Here is a 10,908-nt window from a genome sequence, read left to right as displayed (position 1 = left end):
GCAATGTCACATGAACCCGCGTAAATCTACCGGAATCTGCCCCTGTTCTCTGACGCTCCTCTTCAGAGGAGGCCTGATGGTCGAGCGAATGAGAAGGAAACATTTATTAGAGTAGAGCAAAGCCAGTACTGAACCAGGATTCTAGGAATGTGTCAGCACCTGGCTATTGGGAATGGGGAGAACTGTAGTGCGGACGTGCCCCTTCTAGTATGATCCGGGCCTGGCCAGATCTTTTTGTTAGGTTTTCTTTAGCCTGGCTGAAAAACACAATACTTTCCCAAAACAAGTCACTTAATACTGTAGGGGGAAGGGAGGGGGAAGGTGAATCACACATAGAGAATTAAAAAACCATACAATCATTTATTCAATCACTCATTCCAAAAATATTCACTAGGCATCTGGTATACACTGGGGACACAGAGAGCAAACAAAACTTGAGAGAAAGCTTAAGTCCCCCCACAAAGCCCCCTCAAGCTCGTAGGTTTTAATATCCTTTGCTGATTAAAAAGACAAAAACTGCATGCAAAATACAGGGGACACGAAAGAACACTTGATACATTTTACCGGTGGTCCCCATTCTCATGGGGTTTCCTTTCTCCTGGTAGAAATTGTCCTTGGGAAGTTAGACAGTAAACAAGTAAAGGTAACGTGTGTCAGCTGGCGCCAGGAAGACAGAGCAGGTGAGGGGATAAAGAGGGAGGGAGGCAGGGGTGCACTTAGTGGGGGCGGTCAGGGAGAGCCTCTCTGAGGAGGCCCACGGATCTCATGCTATCCCTTTCTAGTCCCAAAGGGCTGGCTCAACTTTGCAAGCCCCTCTTCGCTTCCCTGGCCCCACCGTCCCCACATGAAGGACCCGCCTCATGGAAGCTGGTTTTGCAGACAACATGGATTCCTCAGGTGAGGACCGGCGCTTCTCGCCCATTGGCCTGAGACTTGCCTCTCGGTTCTGCTCTCTGGTCTAGGAACCTGCATTAGTTTTCCGGGGCTGCTGTAACAGATGACTACAGACTGAAACTTCCTCTCTCACTGCCATGGAGGCTCGAAGTCCAAAATCATGGTGTCACAGGGACATGCTTCCCCCAAAGCCTCCCTCGGGAGATCCTCCCGTGTCTCTTCTGGCTTCAGGTGGCCTCAGGGGTTCCTTGCTTGCAGCTGCGTCAGTCCCATCTCTGCCTCCAATGGACACCTTCCCTCTGTGTCCGTGTCTCTTGTCTTCTTAAAGGACACCAGTCATATTGATTAAGGGGCCATCCTACTCCAGTCTATGACAAGGGACCTAATCACATCTGCAATGACCCTATTTCCAAATGAGGTCGCATTCTGAGATACTGGGGTTGGGACTTCACCACAGCTTTAATTTTTTTTTTTATTATTTAAGTTGACATACAATGTTATATTGGTTTTTGTACAACAGAGTCACTCAACAATTCCATACATTACTCAGTGCTCACACAATAAGGAGAGTCACCTTCTGTCACCAACCAACGCTATTGCAATGTTACTGACTGTATTCCCGGTGCTGTAATTTTCATTTTCCTGACAGACTTATAACTGGAAGTTCGTACCTTTTAGCCCCTTCACCCATTTTGCCCATCGCCCACCCCACCCCCTCCACTGGTGGCCACCAGTTTGTTCTCTGTATTTATGAGTCCGTTTCTCTTTTTGTTTGCTGATTTGTTTTGTGTTTTAGTTTCCACATATAAGTGAAATCATATGGTATTTGTCTTTCTGAGTGACTTCTTTCACTTAGCATAATACCTTCTAGATCCATTCATGTTATTGCAAATGGCAAGATTTCATTCTTTTTTATGGATGAGTAGTATTCGCGTGTGTGCGTGTGTGTGTGTGTGTGTGTGTGCGTTGTGTGTATACTGCATCTTTATCCATTCATTTATCAATGGACACTTGAGTTGTTTCCAAATCTTGGCTATTATAAATAAAGCTGCAGTGAAGAGAAGGGTGAATATACATTTTCAAATTAATGTTTTAATTTTCTATGGGTAAATAGTAGTGGAATTGTTGGATTATATGGTATTTCTATTTTTAATTTTTTGAGAACCCTCCACACTGTTTTCCACAGGGGTTCACCGATATCCATTTCCACCTACACTTTTTATCCAGATCCTCACCAATACTTGTCATTTTTTGTCTTTTTGATACTGGCCATTCTGACAGGTGTGAAGCAATATCTCATTGTGGTTTTGATGTGCGTTCACCATGATGAGCACCTTTTCCTGTGTCTGTTGGCCATCTGGATGTCTTCTTTGGAAAAATGTCTATACATGTATTCTGCATTTTTTGTTGGATTATTTGGGGTTTTTTTTGTGGTGAGTTGTTTCAGTTCTTTATATGTGTTGAATATTAACCCCTTACCAGATAAATCATTTGCAAATATCTCCTCCCTCCCATTTAATAGGTTGCCTTTTCATTTTGTTGATCGTTTTCTTTCCTGTGCAAAAACATTTTACTTTGGGGTAGCCCTCAGTTTGTTTATGCTTTGTTTCCCTTGCCTGAGGACATATATCCTAAGTGTGTTGCTAGGGCTGATGTCCAAGAGATTACGCCTGTTTTGTTTCAGGAGTCTCATGGTTTCACATGTCCCACTTAGGTCTTCAATTGATTTTGAGTTTGTTGTATGTGGTGTAAGAAAGCAATCCAGTTTCATTTTTTGGCATGTGGCTGCCCAGGTTTCCCAACACCATTTATTGAAGAGATTGTCTTTTCCCTGAAGTATATTCCTGCCTCCTTTGTCATAGATTAATTGACCATATACACATGGGTTTATGTCTGGGCTCTCCATCCTGTTCCATTAATCTGTGTCAACGTATCTTTTAAGGAGGACACGATTCAACCCAAAGCAGAGACCAAGAGTCCAGGCAATTGTTTCCCGAACAAGTGACTGGGCCAGGAGAGTCTGACATCATGACTGAGTGTGCACATACACTGAGAATTTCTTAGTGCCTCCGTGGGAGGCCGAATGTATGACAACACTTTCATTGTGTGGAAAGCACAATATTCCTGCTATATGAATAACACCCTTCTGTCATAGGAGAATGATTAAGGTCAAACTCTCGGTTTATTACTAAACATATGTTGATTGGTAGTAAACAAGTGAATGTGGAATTTGAAGAAACTAGAGGCATCTCCTTAATTTTCCTAAATGTATAGCGATCATAGGAATAGCTAATTCTTCCTGAGCACTTGTTAGGTTCCAAGTAGAGTTGACCCTTGAGCAACGTGAGGTTAGGAGCACACACCTTCCACACAGTCAAGAATCCACAGGTAACCTTTGACTCCCCCGAAACTTACCCTCACATAGACTACTATTGACAAGAAGCCTTACCAATGACACAAATTGTCGATTAACACATATTTTCTATATGTATTTTATACTGCGTTCTTTTAAGAAAGCTAGAGAAAAGCAAATGTTGTTAAGAAAATCATAAGAAAGGGGAGTCTGGGTGGCTCAGCTGGTTAAACGTCAAACTCTGGATTTCAGCTCAGGTCACCATCTCAGGGTCATAGGATCAAGCCCTGCCTTGGGTTCCATGCTGAGCATGGAGCATGACTGAGATTCTCTCTCTTCCTCTCCCTCTGCCCCTCTCCCTGCATGCACTCTCTCTCTTGAATAAATAAATCTTTAAAAAAAGAAAATCATAAGAAAGAGAAAATACATTTACAGTACCGCACTACATTTATTTTAAAAATCTGCGTGCCTCATGCAGTTGAAGCCCCTGCAACTGTACTATTCTCAAGTGTTTTTTTTTTTTTAAAGATTTTATTTATTTATTTGACAGACATAGAGACAGCCAGCGAGAGAGGGAACACAAGCAGGGGGAGTGGGAGAGGAAGAAGCAGGCTCATAGCAGAGGAGCCTGATGTGGGGCTCGATCCCATAACGCCAGGATCACATCCTGAGCTGAAGGCAGACGCTTAACTGCTGTGCCACCCAGGCGCCCCTATTCTCAAGTGTTTTATACACGTTAAGTAATTTAATTTTCACAATAACACTACAGAAGAAAACTACTGTCTTTTTGTATTTTGCAAGTGAGGATACCGAGGCACAGAGTGGTCAAGTAATCCGCCCAAAGCTACTCCACCGGGAAGTGACAGAGCTGTGTGGGACAATAAAATGTTGATGATGTTTGCAAATCCCTGTAACTTTTACCTGCTTCTGTACCGGAAGCATTATTTGAAAAGGATTGTGTCTAACCACAAAGGGTAGAACATCTGAATCTCTTTGGTAATTATTTTAAACCATTTGAGAGTCCAACACTGTCCTTGATTGTAAGCAAACACCAATTTTGTCTTTCTCCTAGATCACAAATAATAAAATTAAGCAAAAGCAGGAGGTGACTAGATACAAGTGGTGAGCAAAGAGCCTTTCACGTCACATTACGTCAACAGCTCATTCGTTCCTTTGGCTTCCAGTAACTGAAACCTGGTCTGTCACTTTAGTATAAAAACTTTTTAAAAAGTATTATATTTTTTTTGCCAAATGGAGAACACAGACACTTAAAAATAAAACACAAATGCCATCTCCTCTTGTGGCATGAGATAAACATTACTTATGTGATAAATTTTAAAGCTGAACTGCTTCAGTTCCCTATACATTTCACTGTCATAAAATGTACTGTCTATCTGTTTATATTAAGGGGCACCTGGATGGCTCAGTCGGTTGAGCATCCAACTCCTGATTTTGGCTCAGGTCATGATCTCAGGGTCATGAGATTGAGCCCCAAGTCGGGCTCCGTACCAAGCATGGAGTCTGCCTGAGGATTCTCTGCTTCTCCTCCTGCCCCTTCCCCTCTGCTCTCTCTCTCTCTCTCCCTGAAAAAAATGAGAGACACATCACGATTGTTACTACAGACTGATGGTTATGGTATATAATAGAGCAGTAATTAGTCTTTTCCGTTACTTTGTGATGTGGAAAAGGTCTCAGCAGTCACACTGGCCACACGCTCAATATCAAGAAGGCAGGGGGAGGTGAGTGACCTTTGTGGAGGGGGGAGGGAACCATCACTCTGGGGACATGTAAGACTAAGGACGTTCAGCTCAGTCAGAAAGGAAGGCCCATGGTTCGTGCGACCGAGCTCTGTAGGAGACACTAGTCTCATGCTTTCAGCTTGGCCAGGTTGACCCACAGTTCAGGCTCATGTCCTTCTTACAGCGCTAAGTTAGAGAAAAACACCGCACTACGGTATTTCCATTTTCATTCTTACCAGCAGGGTCCTTCCTCTTTATTCCTCACCTTAATTTTTTTTTTTTTTTTTTTTTTTTTGAGTTCTAGAGTCGCTGTCTCCTCTGGAAAGCTGTTGCTATGGCTGTTTCCCTGAATATTATGCTACCATTTCTGAAAGTATCCTCAAAGCTGGTCCAAATGAGGGAAGAAAACTAGCATTTATTGGACCGCTACTATGTGTTTGGCACTATCCTGAGGGTTTTACATAGGCTATGTCCTTTAGGTCCCAATGACAACTCAATGTGGGGGGGGCATTATTATCACCCCAGTGTCCACATGAGGGAGTCGATGCTGAGAGAGGCTCGCTGGGGCCTCAGAGCTGTGTGATGAGTGGCAGGTGTAAACCCTCAGCCTCCCGCTTCTCTTCCCTTCTGTGAGCCTGTTGCTGGGCGATATTGCTAGAAAACTCCTCTGTCAGTGCTAAACTGTGCAACAATAACACCAAAATAACAAAACAGGCAACGATGTATTGCACTCCTGGCATGTATCATGTGTCATTAATTTTATCCCTGTAATAGCATCTCTACTTAGTTGGTGTTATTTCCCGATTTTATTGCGAAGGAGCTGCGGCCAGAAGGTAAATCAACATCCTGCTTTCTTCCTTGAGAAGGTTGCTCTTGAGAGAAAGTCAGTGCGCTTAGTGAATGATTTCACATTCTGGTAGCGGCATCTTAGCTCCTTGGAGACCTGTCTAGACTGTTTGAAGACCACACTTGGAGCAGCGCTGGCTTCGAAAGGTCAGGGAAATCATTCAGGTCTGACAGGAAAGGAGTGGTAGAGACAGGATTCCAACCCAGGTCAGACTGTGCTCTCTCCCAGCACCACGCTGTCTTCCCCGCTATTCACGGACCGAGGTGATGGCCCCAGCAAACAACCCTGTAAAATGTGCTTTCTCTCCCCCACTCCCTGCCATGATTTGACAGGAACTATGTTCTAGTAGGAAGAACAAGGGCTTTCATAAATGATCTGTCAGAATTATAGAAAAGTGGATGGGGCGCCTGGGTGGCTCAGTCAGTTGAGTTTCTGACTCTTGGTTTTGGCTCAGGTCGTGATCTCAGGGTCGTGAGATCGAGCCCCGAGTTGGGTTCCACACTGGGCTTGAAGCCTGCTTAAGATTCTTTCTTCCTCTCCCTCTGCCCCTCCCACTTGTGCACGCTCTCTCTCAAATAAAGAAGGTGCCTTTTTGGGGCACCTGGGTGGCTCAGTCGATTAAGTGTCTGCCTTCCATTCAGGTCATGATCCCAGAGTCCTGGGATCAAGTCCCACATCAGGCTCCTTGCTCAGTGGGGAGCCTGCTTCTCCCTCTCCCTTTGCCCACCCCCACCCCTGTTCATGCTCTCTCTCTCAAAAGAATAAATAAAATCTGAAAGAAAGAAAGAAAGAATCTTAAAAAGAAAAAAGAGTGTAATATTGTTACATAGTAACTCATGGAAGTGAGAGCAAGGTATCCCCCAAGAAAATAAGGGAAATAAAATTGTCCTGTGAACGACAAACGAATGAACTTCACACATATCATGGATAGACTTGACCATCCATCAAGAGACTGGATGAATCCATGGGAGTGGAGGGGAGTGGAAACATCCATACATCACTCGCAGGGACCTGGAAGCAATCTCGGCGAGCCAGCCTGCTTGTAGTTTCACCGGCAAAACCCCAGTCATTGTACTGGGCCCTGTCTGGACTGACCTTGCACTCACGTTGGCAGCAGTGAACGTTTTCCCCCTGGGACAGGAAGTCAGGGGCCCGGAGTTGGCCACGTTTCTCCAGCACAGACCGTCCTCTGTCGTGAGGCAACTGTGAGTCATCAGGCTTCTTGGGCCCGGATGAAATCTCTCTCAAAACAATTCCCCCTTCCAACTATGATTTCACGTTCAGCAAGCAATTTTTTGATTATTCCATTTCCCAGGTAACTCACCATCGGAAAAGGGGGTGCAGGTAACTCACCATCGGAAAAGGGGGTGCTCTGGAAAGGAGTTACAGGGATCCTAGTTAAAGCAAGGAAATAGCCACTACGGTAAGTTAATAAACTAGAACTGGGGTTTATGTACAGACTTCTTATGAATGTGGTTCCTACAAGTCAGACTCCTTGAGACAGATGAGCTCTGGGAATCCTGGCATGGCCCAGTTTCTGGACCTCCGAGGCCAGGACTGGAGCCAGGGTCATGGTGCTGTCAGCCCGCGGGGGTCCGAGGGGCTGCTGGGCAGATCCATTGCTCTTAAAGCTCTTCCTCCCAACCTTCAATGACAAGCGCAATGGTTGGCCATACACATGCCAGGAAACAAGTGAGGGTCAGCAAACTTTTCGGGAGGCTAAAAAGTGAATCAGATGGCACACAAATCGAGAGATTAATAGGAACCACATAATTCAGAAAAGTAGCAAAAGGAAAGACCAAGCTTTGTAAGAGAATGAAAGTAAAAACGCGTTGTAGGGAAACAGACGGAAAATGTCACGGTGTCCACATGAGGCTCTGTCTTGCAGCAATTCGTGGGCCCAGAAAACATCGGGAAGCACTCAGGTCGTCGGTGGGGGGATGGTGGGGTCAGGAGAGTCACAGGGCTTGAAAGCAGGGACCTGAGGATGATGCCTGGACTGGCAGGTGGGGGGAAGGGTTTGCCATTTCTGCTGCTCATTCTTAGGGGAAAGAAAATGAGCTAAAACAAACAAAAACAACTGAAAACATCCGTATTTATGGAACTATGGCATGGCTTTAGATTTCGCTCATCTTCTGGTCTTCTTTTTTTTTTTTTTTTAAGATTTTATTTATTTATTTGACAGAGATAGAGACAGCCAGCAAGAGAGGGAACACAAGCAGGGGGAGTGGGAGAGGAAGAAGCAGGCTCATGGCGGAGGAGCCTGATGTGGGACTCGATCCCAGAACGCCGGGATCACGCCCTGAGCTGAAGGCAGACGCTTTAACCGCTGTGCCACCCAGGCGCCCCATCTTCTGGTCTTCTAAAGCTTCTCAGAGCACTAAGAATTCAAAATAGGAGTCGTCAAGAAGAGTTCCCTGCTTGAAATAAGTCTTCATTCTGAAACCGTGGAGCGCCCCCCAGCACAACCCATACACAAGGAGCTCCTCGATGTGGACTGAGAGCCCAGCAGAGGCCGTGCCTCGGCTCGAAGGTGCACAGCACAAGGCTGGGATTGCCTGCTGGCTGGTGCGTGCCCCTCTCCCCCAGGCCCCATGCGGCCATGTCCACACAAGCTGCAAATTAAAGCACATCTCTCCCTGCATCTACTTCTCATTGACAGTAAAGGAAGAGCGCCCTGTGTTTGTTTTTATGGACAGATACCTCTATCTTTTTTCCTTCCTTGCTCTCCAACTCCAAGAAAGAAGAAAAAGAGTATTCATTTAGTTCTTTGAAAAAAGCAAATGCCTACAGATGGCAGGTTCTTTGCGGAGTGTTGCGGAAAAGTGACAGAGCCGCTAATGAAGCTCGCCATGTGGTCAGGAGATGACTTATAAAAGATGATCAGAATACAGTGTCCGAGATGTTGTAATGCCTCCCTGAACACTTCCCGTGTCAAGGCAGCCAGCTTGTCAACCAGGGCAAATACCAACACCGCTCATCAACTCCCTTCGTCTGGAGTGGCCCTCCCATTAACTTGCTGCCAACACAGATAGTAGCAGCAATTACAGACAAAGATTTTTTTATTCTGGTTCATGAAGCTGGAAATGCTTTGTTTCTCTCTCACATCACAGCTGTCATTGTTTCTTGTCCAATTACCCATGTCGATGTTGGAAAGTGGGCAGGAGAATAGACTTTATTTGGTTTGCCGTTGTGTCATAAAGGGTAATTAATTTTCTTCTAGTTGAAGTAAATGGGATACAGGAACTCAGGAACCCTGTGGGCCATCTTGTTTCAGTTTACCAAAACTAAACAGGACTTTGAGCAAAACTCCCCTTGAAACAGGCTGGGTGAGGTCATTTCGAAGGGCCCTCTGACTCTGGTAACCCATGATTTATATATGAAATTATATATTAGATGGGTTAACATTAAAAATCAATGACTAGCAACTTAAGAAAAATCTTAATATAGTGATGGACCATAGCCTGATATTCACGTAGAACAATTCATCCGAAACATCAGAGAAACATGTTCCAGAGCCTCACACAGTTGTTCTTTAAATAAGTCATCTCATGTCTGGCAACGTGCTGGCATCAGCGAACACTTGGTAGAAGTTCCAAGTTTACTACGTGTTGTTACACATAATCCTTATAACAGTCAAACACATGGAGGCTTGGACAGTTTAAGGTCTTTCTCCACGGACACAGATAGCGAAGGTAACATCATCTTCTGGATGGACGTCTGCTTCCTGCAAATTCAGTGCTTTCGTGTTTCAACATGCTGCTTCCCAAAGTGTTTCACCTTTCCAGAAAATTCTCTGGAGAATGCTGCTTTCAACCATGCACTGGAGACGCTGCCCCCATCATGTTTGCGTTGAGGCTGGTCTAGAGTGGGATGGGGTGCAGGCTGTGCTGGCCTATGGGCCTGATGGTGGGGGCGGGGGAGGGTGCGAAGGCTGACCTGAAGTTGGGAACCACAGTTTCGGATCTCTTCTTCTCCAGGAGGCTGACAACACGCAGGTTTGAAGTGTGCCAGCAAAAAGAGCAAAGGAAAGAAATGATTCTAATTCAATACCATTAAGAACGCCACTGGGTTCTTAAGGACCCACCTGCAACTGTCATTGAATGACTTATGGAGACTTATTTTAAGTAACAGTTTCCAACTCAGCTGGAATCATACCCAAGTCCACCAAGGTTGGTTTTTGTGCACCACTTTCTCCTTTCACGGTTCTGCCCCATGACTCCACCCAAGTCTTGCAGTATCAGTGGGGCTGTATTTTACTCTTTGAATTCTTCATGATCTTTATTTTTTAATTTTTTAGACTTCATTTATTTATTTTAGAAATAGAAAGTGCACACGTGGGGAGGGGCAGCGGGAGAGGGAGAGAATCTCGAGCGAAGTCCCTGCTGAGTGTGGAAACCCATGCAGGGCTCGATCTCAAGACCCTGATGAGCTGAAATCAAGAGTCAGACACTCAACTGACTGAGCCACCCAGGTGCCCCTTTATGATCTTTATTTTTTACTTTTATATTTTGTGGGGGGAAATTTTTCATGATCTTTAAACTGACAGACTCTTAATCTTCTCCAATCTTTGAACACTAACTCAAAAAGATGGATTCTTCCACTTTGGCTCTGCTCACTCTCTTCTGGTCCTTCCTCACCCTCTCCTGGGGAGGATAGCTCCCCAGACTTATTTACTAAAGATTTATCAAGTGTCTGTTTTCCAAAAGCTTCTCTATTGATGAGGCAACATCTGTTTGTCTGACATGGGATTAAAAGATTGCATGAGTGCTGTGTCAACAGCCCAGAGAGTATAAAACCTCCCAACCATACAAAAACATAAATGCTGTGGGAACAATGCATAGCAAGGGGGTGTTATGCTATTCGTACTTTAATCAAAGCACTGGATTACGTTTAATACCTGAAATTTGCCAAGTGTATTAAACTTTCATATCCACAGTCTCTGGCACAGGTAATGAAGGGTAGTTATCTAACTTTAAAATTAGACCCTTTCGGGGCGCCTGGGTGGCACAGCGGTTAAGCGTCTGCCTTCAGCTCAGGGCGTGATCCCGGTGTCATGGGATCGAGCCCCACAT

This window comes from Ursus arctos, unplaced genomic scaffold, assembly GCF_023065955.2.
Source record: "Ursus arctos isolate Adak ecotype North America unplaced genomic scaffold, UrsArc2.0 scaffold_2, whole genome shotgun sequence".
Lineage (NCBI taxonomy): Eukaryota > Metazoa > Chordata > Mammalia > Carnivora > Ursidae > Ursus > Ursus arctos.
This window is presented reverse-complemented; position numbering follows the sequence as displayed.